General features: G+C 41.6%; 1 long non-coding RNA gene across 1 annotated transcript; it reads right to left on the reverse strand.

Annotated features, from left to right (window-relative positions):
* Positions 1–3253: 3253 nt before the first annotated feature.
* On the reverse strand, positions 3254–5417 carry LOC124278097. The gene is made up of 3 exons (XR_006898976.1): positions 5232–5417; positions 3815–3885; positions 3254–3660 (listed from the first exon to the last, which is right to left on the reverse strand). It is a non-coding gene; the product is annotated as an uncharacterized LOC124278097 (long non-coding RNA).
* Between the last annotated feature and the right edge of the window lie 2685 nt (positions 5418–8102).

Below are 8102 nucleotides of genomic sequence, written 5' to 3' on the forward strand. Positions count from 1 at the left end.
GTGCTTCTTTTGACCACTTTCTAAATGTCATTGTGTAATCATGTGTCACAACTGCAGCATATCACAAATCAAACGTAGAACAATCAAAGGATAGTCAGCACAGGTTACTACTAATGGAAATAAAACCTTTTAGGCTGAATACATTTATTATAGATTACAGTATTGTTTCACAGACAGTTACATGGAACAGTCACACGTTCTTCCATACAGAACACAGTCAATGGTTTAAATCTTCAAGACAAGTTTTTTTGTTTTGCATAGTCCCGTCATCCAGAATGGTGTAGGACTGTACTAAATATATACTGAACCACAAAAGAAAAGTCGCTTTTCAAAACCAAATGCAAAATTTTGTTCTTGCAAGGTGGTGGTTTTATTATCATTGTACTGTTTTGTTAACATGTTTTTCAATCCAAATTGACAGTTATTACCAACATCAGTGTGTTTTCTGATGAAAAAGCATATCGACCAAACGCATCAAAAAAGGCAGACATGGTAAAAGTGTCATGACATTCGTAAAAATGAAAATGCACGTGCACGTCGTGACAACCCTACCAATGAAAGCGAGTCTCAAACACGCCTGAAATCATATTTGTTTTGACACAATCACCATGCCACGACTTACGAGAGATCACAGGAACTAAGTGTTGGGACGAATGCAAGTTGTCCAGACTGCACGCAGGGTAGCCAATCATTTTAATGTTCATGTAAGGACAATCTACCGACTGCAGGAGTGGTATCAGGTCACTAACAGCATCCAAAACCGTCTCTTTTTTTTTCTAAAATGCCTCTCAAAGAAATTATTCGCCGTCTACATGGAGACGTGGCAATTAAGACTCAACAACATGGAGAAGAAGTACATCACTTGCCTGATAACGGTGTTAGTACCTACACCGAAACGTCGCACTCATTGCAATAAAGAAGTTGACTATCCATACAAATCAGGGGTTTTTTTTCATCCAAGACCGTCCACGCAGCGGGCGACATTCAGTAACATCGCAACGTCAAGACCGACAGATTGTGCGCCACCATCTGCAGGATCGCTTCCCCAGAGCGACAGACCTATCAGTGGAAACAACAGAGAACAACAGACCTATCAGTGCCGATACAGAACGTCGATGTTTGCGCGGAAAAAACCTCTGCTGTCACAGACCATATCGTATTCCTGTCCTCACCGATCATCACCGCCAGCATCGACATTGGGGTTGTCGACAATGGAGACCTGTGCTTTTATCTCATGAAAGCTGATATTGTGTTTCGACAGTCGATGGTAGAGTGAGAGTATGGTGAAGGCGTAGTGAACTGTTTTCCAATGAGTGTATTCTTGAAAGAGATCCGTGGGGTGGTCCAAGCATCATAGTGTGGGGGGCAATCGGTCTGAACCAGTTAGTTGACATCGTGGTGTTCCGGATTGAAATGACGCGACAGCTGCTCGCTATATTGACAAGTCATAAGACCCCACGTTGTACCACATTTTGGACGTTACAGAAATCACATCTTCCAGCAAGACAACGGTCGTGCCCACACTGCCAGAGCAAGATTGGACTTCCTAAGACGACATGGTATCCAAACCCTACAATAGCCTACACTCAGTCCAGATTTAAGTCCAATAGAACACCTTGGGACGAGATTCAAAGAAGACTGAATGGCCTCCAACCAAGGCTGACAACTGCGGCTGGACTCAATCAAGACGTTTCACAGAGTATGGACCCAAGTGCCTATTGCCTTCATCAACCGGCTAATTCATTCCATGCACAGAAGATGCAACGCTTTCATCGATGCCCATTGAGGCCACACACAATACTGACTTTGGGGTATCTTAATGGTAACATTTTTGGTGATTTTGTTTGTGTGAACTCTAAATGTGCTTCCCGAAAATGTGTTAACCATAACTGTCAAGTTTGAACTCAGTCCTCCGTTTTGATTGTTACCTAGAGTGAATTAAAGTGTGTGCTTTCAGAAACAGCTATCGGTGCGACATTTCTTTTGTGGTTCAGTATATATTGATGAACTCTTGAGTATGTAATCAGAAGCAGGAGCAATTCAGATTACCGTCGACCACGTGCACGTCCAGTAGGAGTTATCCCTGCCCGAACCACGACCGAAACCCGCCAAATCGGTTATGCGTGGCCACAGTTGCATCAGATATAGTGTTACCAATAGCCTGACCCTTCATTGATGACGCCGAGAATTGCAAATGTTGAGAGCCAAATGCATGCTTTCTAAAAAAATGGTTTGTTTGGGAGATACAGTCAAATCCCGATGAGTCAAATGCCGGTGTCTCGAATATTATGCATAACACGAAGTACCTGTCGGTCCCGACCATTCCCTGCTATTTTTGTCATCATTTGATTTCCGGTTACACGAATTCGTCTCATAAAATGTTCTCATTTGTATAATGTTTGTTTCCATTATCCATTATTATCCATTGTCTATGTCACATAATGTATTGTTGTGCTATATTTAGATATGATGTGCTGAATAAAGGAATTGTTCAATATTGAATCATCTTTTTTTTCTACCCTCATAGACATACCTATGTCTCGAATACATCGATAAGCCGAATCTTTTACTTGGTCCCCAGCGATTCGACTCATCGGGATTTGACTGTATGTTTAAATTTTACGGATGACATCTACTCGTACCAAAATACACCCAAATAACATTGATAAAAGAGCATGAAACGTGACACAGCACAAAACAGGTTCGTCACTTTTGTGACAATTTCACGCCAGACAGTGAGGAAATGTCTTCACGCCGCGGGTATTCGCCCGAGACGTCCAGTCCGAGGCGTCATTCTGAGTGATCAGCATCGTCGGTAGAGTCGAGGACACAGAGTATGGCAACAGTGATGGAGACGTGTTTGGTTTTAGTAACGTGACACGTTTTCATTTTGCTTCTCCGTACAGTTTCAAACGTCGCGTTTACAGACGTCGCGGGGAACGTTATACTCGAAACTACAGAAGGGATGTGGATAGGTTTGGTGGCGGTAGTGTAATAATGTGGGCTGTTTCTCCCACTGGTACACACGTCCAGGGCAATTTGACAGCACACAAAGTTACACAGATGAAATTCTTCAGCCACGCATTCTTCCCATTACAAGCATATAGTGAGCGAAATAGTTTCCAACTTTTGCAAGCCAGTCGGGCTAGCTATGCCTGAAAGTTACTAGCCCACATAATAATTCATGATCATTTTTATCAGGCCATAATCTTGCATAATTTAAAAGTGTGTTATAACTTAACAAGTCGGAGAGAGTTATGAATTTACAAAATGAAGCCATGAAAATTCACTAGCCAGTCGGGCCAGTGACTGTGGAGATTTGCTGGCCCGACTGGATTTTTACTAGCCACGGGCAAGAGGCTATTTCGCTCACTGCAATCAAACGTCATTTTTTAATCATAAAAATGCTGACAACGGATTTTTAGAAGAACCACAACATCCAAGCAGTGCCATGGCTCTAAATGTCTCCAGATCTAAAGGTATCCAGATCTAAACCCCATCGAACGTTTATGGGATGCTCTTACAGACAATTTGAGTTTGTTGACGAATCTTGTTTCTCGAGGAAGACTTCCGGTGGATCATCTTTCAGCCTCTGCACGTGATACTTATAATGTATCCGATACACTGCCCTTCTGGGGACCGCGTGTATGATCTCACATCCTGAAAAAAGCAACATTGTGTTTACAAAGACGTTATACTTCTCCTACCCATCCAAACACACAATATATATATTCAAATCAGATCAAAAGAAAGCAAGCTGCCAAAGTCAACTTTTTCGACAATTTTTCAGTTCTGTAAAGCTTTCAAAACTTACCCTACGGTTGGCGTCTTGTGACGGAGGCGGCACGTAGTTAATTAGTCCTCTTCACTATTCCCTGTCGTGTCCTGTGTCCAAATAGTTTACTGAAGTACTAAACGTTTCTCATTTGTTTCCGTGAAGATTAAGGTTAGAACTGATCTTCAGTAACCCATGCTTGTTGTAAGCGGCGACTAACGGGATCGGGTGGTCAGGCTCGCTGACTTGATTGACACATGTCATCGGTTCCCAATTGCGTAGACCGATGTTCATGCTGTTGATCACTGGATTGTCTGGTCCAGACTCGATTATTTACAGCAGGAATATTGCTAAGGCAGCGCTTAACAACAAACAAGAAATGCATTCTTATCCACTTTAAATAAGGACAGAGTCATCGATATCCCCGCAATTGTTGATAGTGGACGTTTTAAAAGAAGTACAAATGTATATAGTTACACAGTCTGCATGTTATTCTTAATGGTATTAGTGGAGTAGTTTCCAGCCACGATTGATAATATAAAAATAAATAGTTTTACGCGGCTTTTAGCAATATTCCTGCAATATGTCGACCTGAAATGGGCAGTTGTACCCATGTGGGGAATCGAACCCGGATCTTCAGCGTGATGGGCAAATGCTTTAACCACCAGTCTACCCAGGAAACATATGATCAATTTCTCCTTTGATGAAAAATGATACGTTTTATTTATTTATATTACCATTAGTCATCATGCAGTAACTAAAAGGTTTGCTGGACATCTTTAGTTTACCACATTGACTAAAAAGAAACCAGAAGCAAAAATCGAATTTTGAAAATAAGTAGAAGAATCAGATATGGAGCTAATGAGCTAAAATTTTAACATCACGGTTAAATATAGTACGTCAGTGAAAAAGAGTACCCAGTATTGATTATCCTCGGAAGCAAATGGAAAGTAGTTGTAAAAATTAAATGAACGGATCACTGAAAATCTGTGATGACACCGGGTGTTTGCGAAAAAGGTAAGCAAATCCCGCCGTTCCAATAGCGCCCGTCATTCACAAAATGTGTCTAAATATGGAAGTACCATGCTTGCCACAAAAGGTGACTATGCTTGTCGCAAGAGGCGACTAACGGGATCGGGTGGTCAGGCTCGCTGACTTGGTTGACACATGTCATCGGTTCCCAATTGCGCACATCGATGCTCATGCTGATGATCACTGGATTGTCTGGTCCAGACTCAATTATTTACAGACCGCCGCCATATAGCTGGACTATTTCCGAGTGCGGCGTAAAACTAAACTCACTCACTCACTTACTACTTCAGTTAAAAATGTCACTTTCAGAACAGAGTGGCTATAGTTGTTTCAATAAGTGGACATTCATTCCAAACAGACTTAATTCCCTGTCATAATTTTAAATTCAAGTTCACGAACAAAATGTTCAGAGCTGTACATTCACCTGCCATAATGTATTTGGGGATGCGTCGTTCCATTTTCTCAGCCAGCCCACGATTGGTTAATGGTTCCTAATCGGAAATCAAAATCGTCGTCGTCTTTTACATCTTTGTCCAATTCTTCAGAAGAAGGGTCACAGTGAGGAATATATTGTCGTTATTTTCCTTTCCGACTTCTTCGCAGACGACTGCGAATCAGACCAGTGGGTCGCTTGCACGTGCTGTCCGTGATTTACATGCCTCTCCTGGTTGCGGTGGTGATCAGTCTCGCTATACCGTCGCGCTCGCTATACCGAAGAAAATCGGGAATTTACCTCTTCCTGTCATCTTTTTGTTTACATGTTGGGGATAAATCTGGAAAGAGGGAAAGTTTTAGTCTCAGTTTATGCAGGTATTTTTAAGAAAAAGAACAAATTGGTACGTTATAGATTGTTTTTCTAAATTTCAAGATTAGGTGATAAACGTTTTTAGGTAAAACATATTTTCACTGAATAAAACAAAACACGAAACTGCTCTCGGGTTATTAAATCGCTTTTGGTTTAGTAATTAGGAGATACATCTATACTGTGGTTTGAAATTAGAGTGTATAATGGAATTATAAAAGCTCGGGATTTAATTTAAAACGTCGTGATAACGCTATTATAATTCCGTTATACTACCTCTTATTTCAAAACAAAGTGGGGCGGTGGGGTAGTCTAGTGGTTAAAGCGTTGACTCGTCAAGCCGAAGACCCGGGTTCGAATCCCCACATGGGTACAATGTGTGAAGCCCATTTCTGGTGTCCCCCGCCGTGATGTTGCTGGTATATTGCTAAAAGCGGCGTAAAACCATACTCAGTCACTCAGTCAGTCAAAACAAAGTAGGTGCATCTCCATTCTACCATGACAGTTTTATGTACAATTTCAGTTGGAACTCTTTCTTTGGTTACGAGGATATTTGATTATGCAGCATGAATGTGGGTTTAATGTTCTGGTACATTGTTGAACAAATAACCAAATATACCACAGTTCAGCACTTTTTACCATAAACCAGCCTCCCACGCGAGGTCGAACGCTGTTGTGAAATCATTAAAGACGAGACAGAATGTTCGTGTCGCTTGTGTTGAAACTCCCCTAATTCCGCGTAGAACAAGGTGTCACTTGTGGAGAAACCTTTTCTGAATTATATTTGGGCTAGAGTTAAAATATTACCTATCTGTAAATAATCGAAACTGGACCAGACAATCCAATGATCAACATGGACATCGATCTACGCAATTGAGATACAATGACAGCGAGCCCGACCACCCAGTTTCGTTAGTCGTATCTTACAAGTATGGGTTACTGAAGAAATATTCTAACCCAATGTGTGAAGCCCATTTCTGGTGTCCCCCCGCCGTGATATTGCCGGAATATTGTTAAAAGCGGCGTAAAACCTTACTCACTCACTCACCTCTCGACTCCGAGGTTATGGTGTGCCGAAAGCTCGAAGCAACTTCATCCTGGAATCCATCATTACATTAAGTAGAATGTGACCACAGCTATTTTCAAGAGGTTGAAATTTTGTTTGAAACTTTGAAGGCTGTTTATTCAGTTGAGACCTCCGTGTAAAGTCTCCAGCATGGGACTGCACAGAATCAGAATTCCGAATTCTTGTGCCTTTTCATTTCCTACCCAAGTTGATTGAAGTGCGTGAGAGTTACCTCCCTTACATCAGGCAGCCGTCACGTATTTAGACTCTTGCTAAGTGAGAGTGAACCATCAAGCAGGGCCTAGATTTTCAAATCTCTCTTAGCGCAAAGATAGTCGTAAGTCAATGTTAATGTATGGCACTTACGACTACCTTAGCGCTAAAATAGCTTTGAAAATCTAGGCCCTGGTTAACATATTTTCGTACCATTCTTATCAAAGAGAATTCTTCTCAGCCCTCTTTGGCCAAAATCTACATGCATACGAAGACCTTGGCGCGAAACCGATTTTAGATTCACTGTTCATTATATGTTATACACATGTTTATATTTATTGATATGCTCAAGTATGGACTTACAACAAATGTTATATTTGGGATTACACTTTCTCAGTAAAGTACTGATTCTAGGACTATTTTTTAGTTTAGTCCCATCCAGGATTCGAATCCACACTCTCATAGTCAGCGATCGAACTCACTCAGCAACATGGCACATGTGCTCACATTATACAAGCTCAGTTTGAATATCCTCTACATACTTGGGAAAATGCACCTTTGACTTTGCTGAAGGTAGTTTTGTGTGAACACCTCTGTATCTGTCAAGGTGGCCACACGGTGGCTCAGTAGGTCAGGTGGTCCGTCGTGGTAACTTGGTGTCATGATTCTCCGACCACGTGGTAGCAGTGTTTCTCTGGTCAAGATTCCTGTACTGACAAGCATAGAGTGAGTGAGTGAGTTTAGTTTTACGCCGCAGTCAGCAATATTCCAGCTATATGGCGGTAGTCTGTAAATAATCGTGTCTGGACCAGACAATCCAGTGATTAACAGTGGGAACCGATGACATGTGTCAACCAAGTCAGCGAGCCTGAACACCCGATCCCGTCAGTCGCCTCTTACGACAAGCATGGGTTACAGAAGATCAATATTCTAACCCGGACCTTCACGGGTCCACAAGCATAGAGAGATCATGCAGCTGATTTTGTTGACGATATTATTCTCAGTTGTAACTCACTCATTAGTAACAAAACAACTTCCAGATAACTGACAAAGGACAAAAAACTGAAAGATGACCCATCAGCCCAAACAATCATCAAAAGGACATTGCTAAATATCGGACATCATAGAAATCCTAAGTGAGTAAATGAGTATGATTTTATGATGGCTTCACACATTGTATCCATGTGGGGAATCGAAAAGCGGACGCTTTAACC

The sequence above is a fragment of the Haliotis rubra genome, unplaced genomic scaffold (genome assembly GCF_003918875.1).
Source record: "Haliotis rubra isolate DU_JTF1 unplaced genomic scaffold, ASM391887v1 Scf106, whole genome shotgun sequence".
Taxonomy (NCBI): domain Eukaryota; kingdom Metazoa; phylum Mollusca; class Gastropoda; order Lepetellida; family Haliotidae; genus Haliotis; species Haliotis rubra.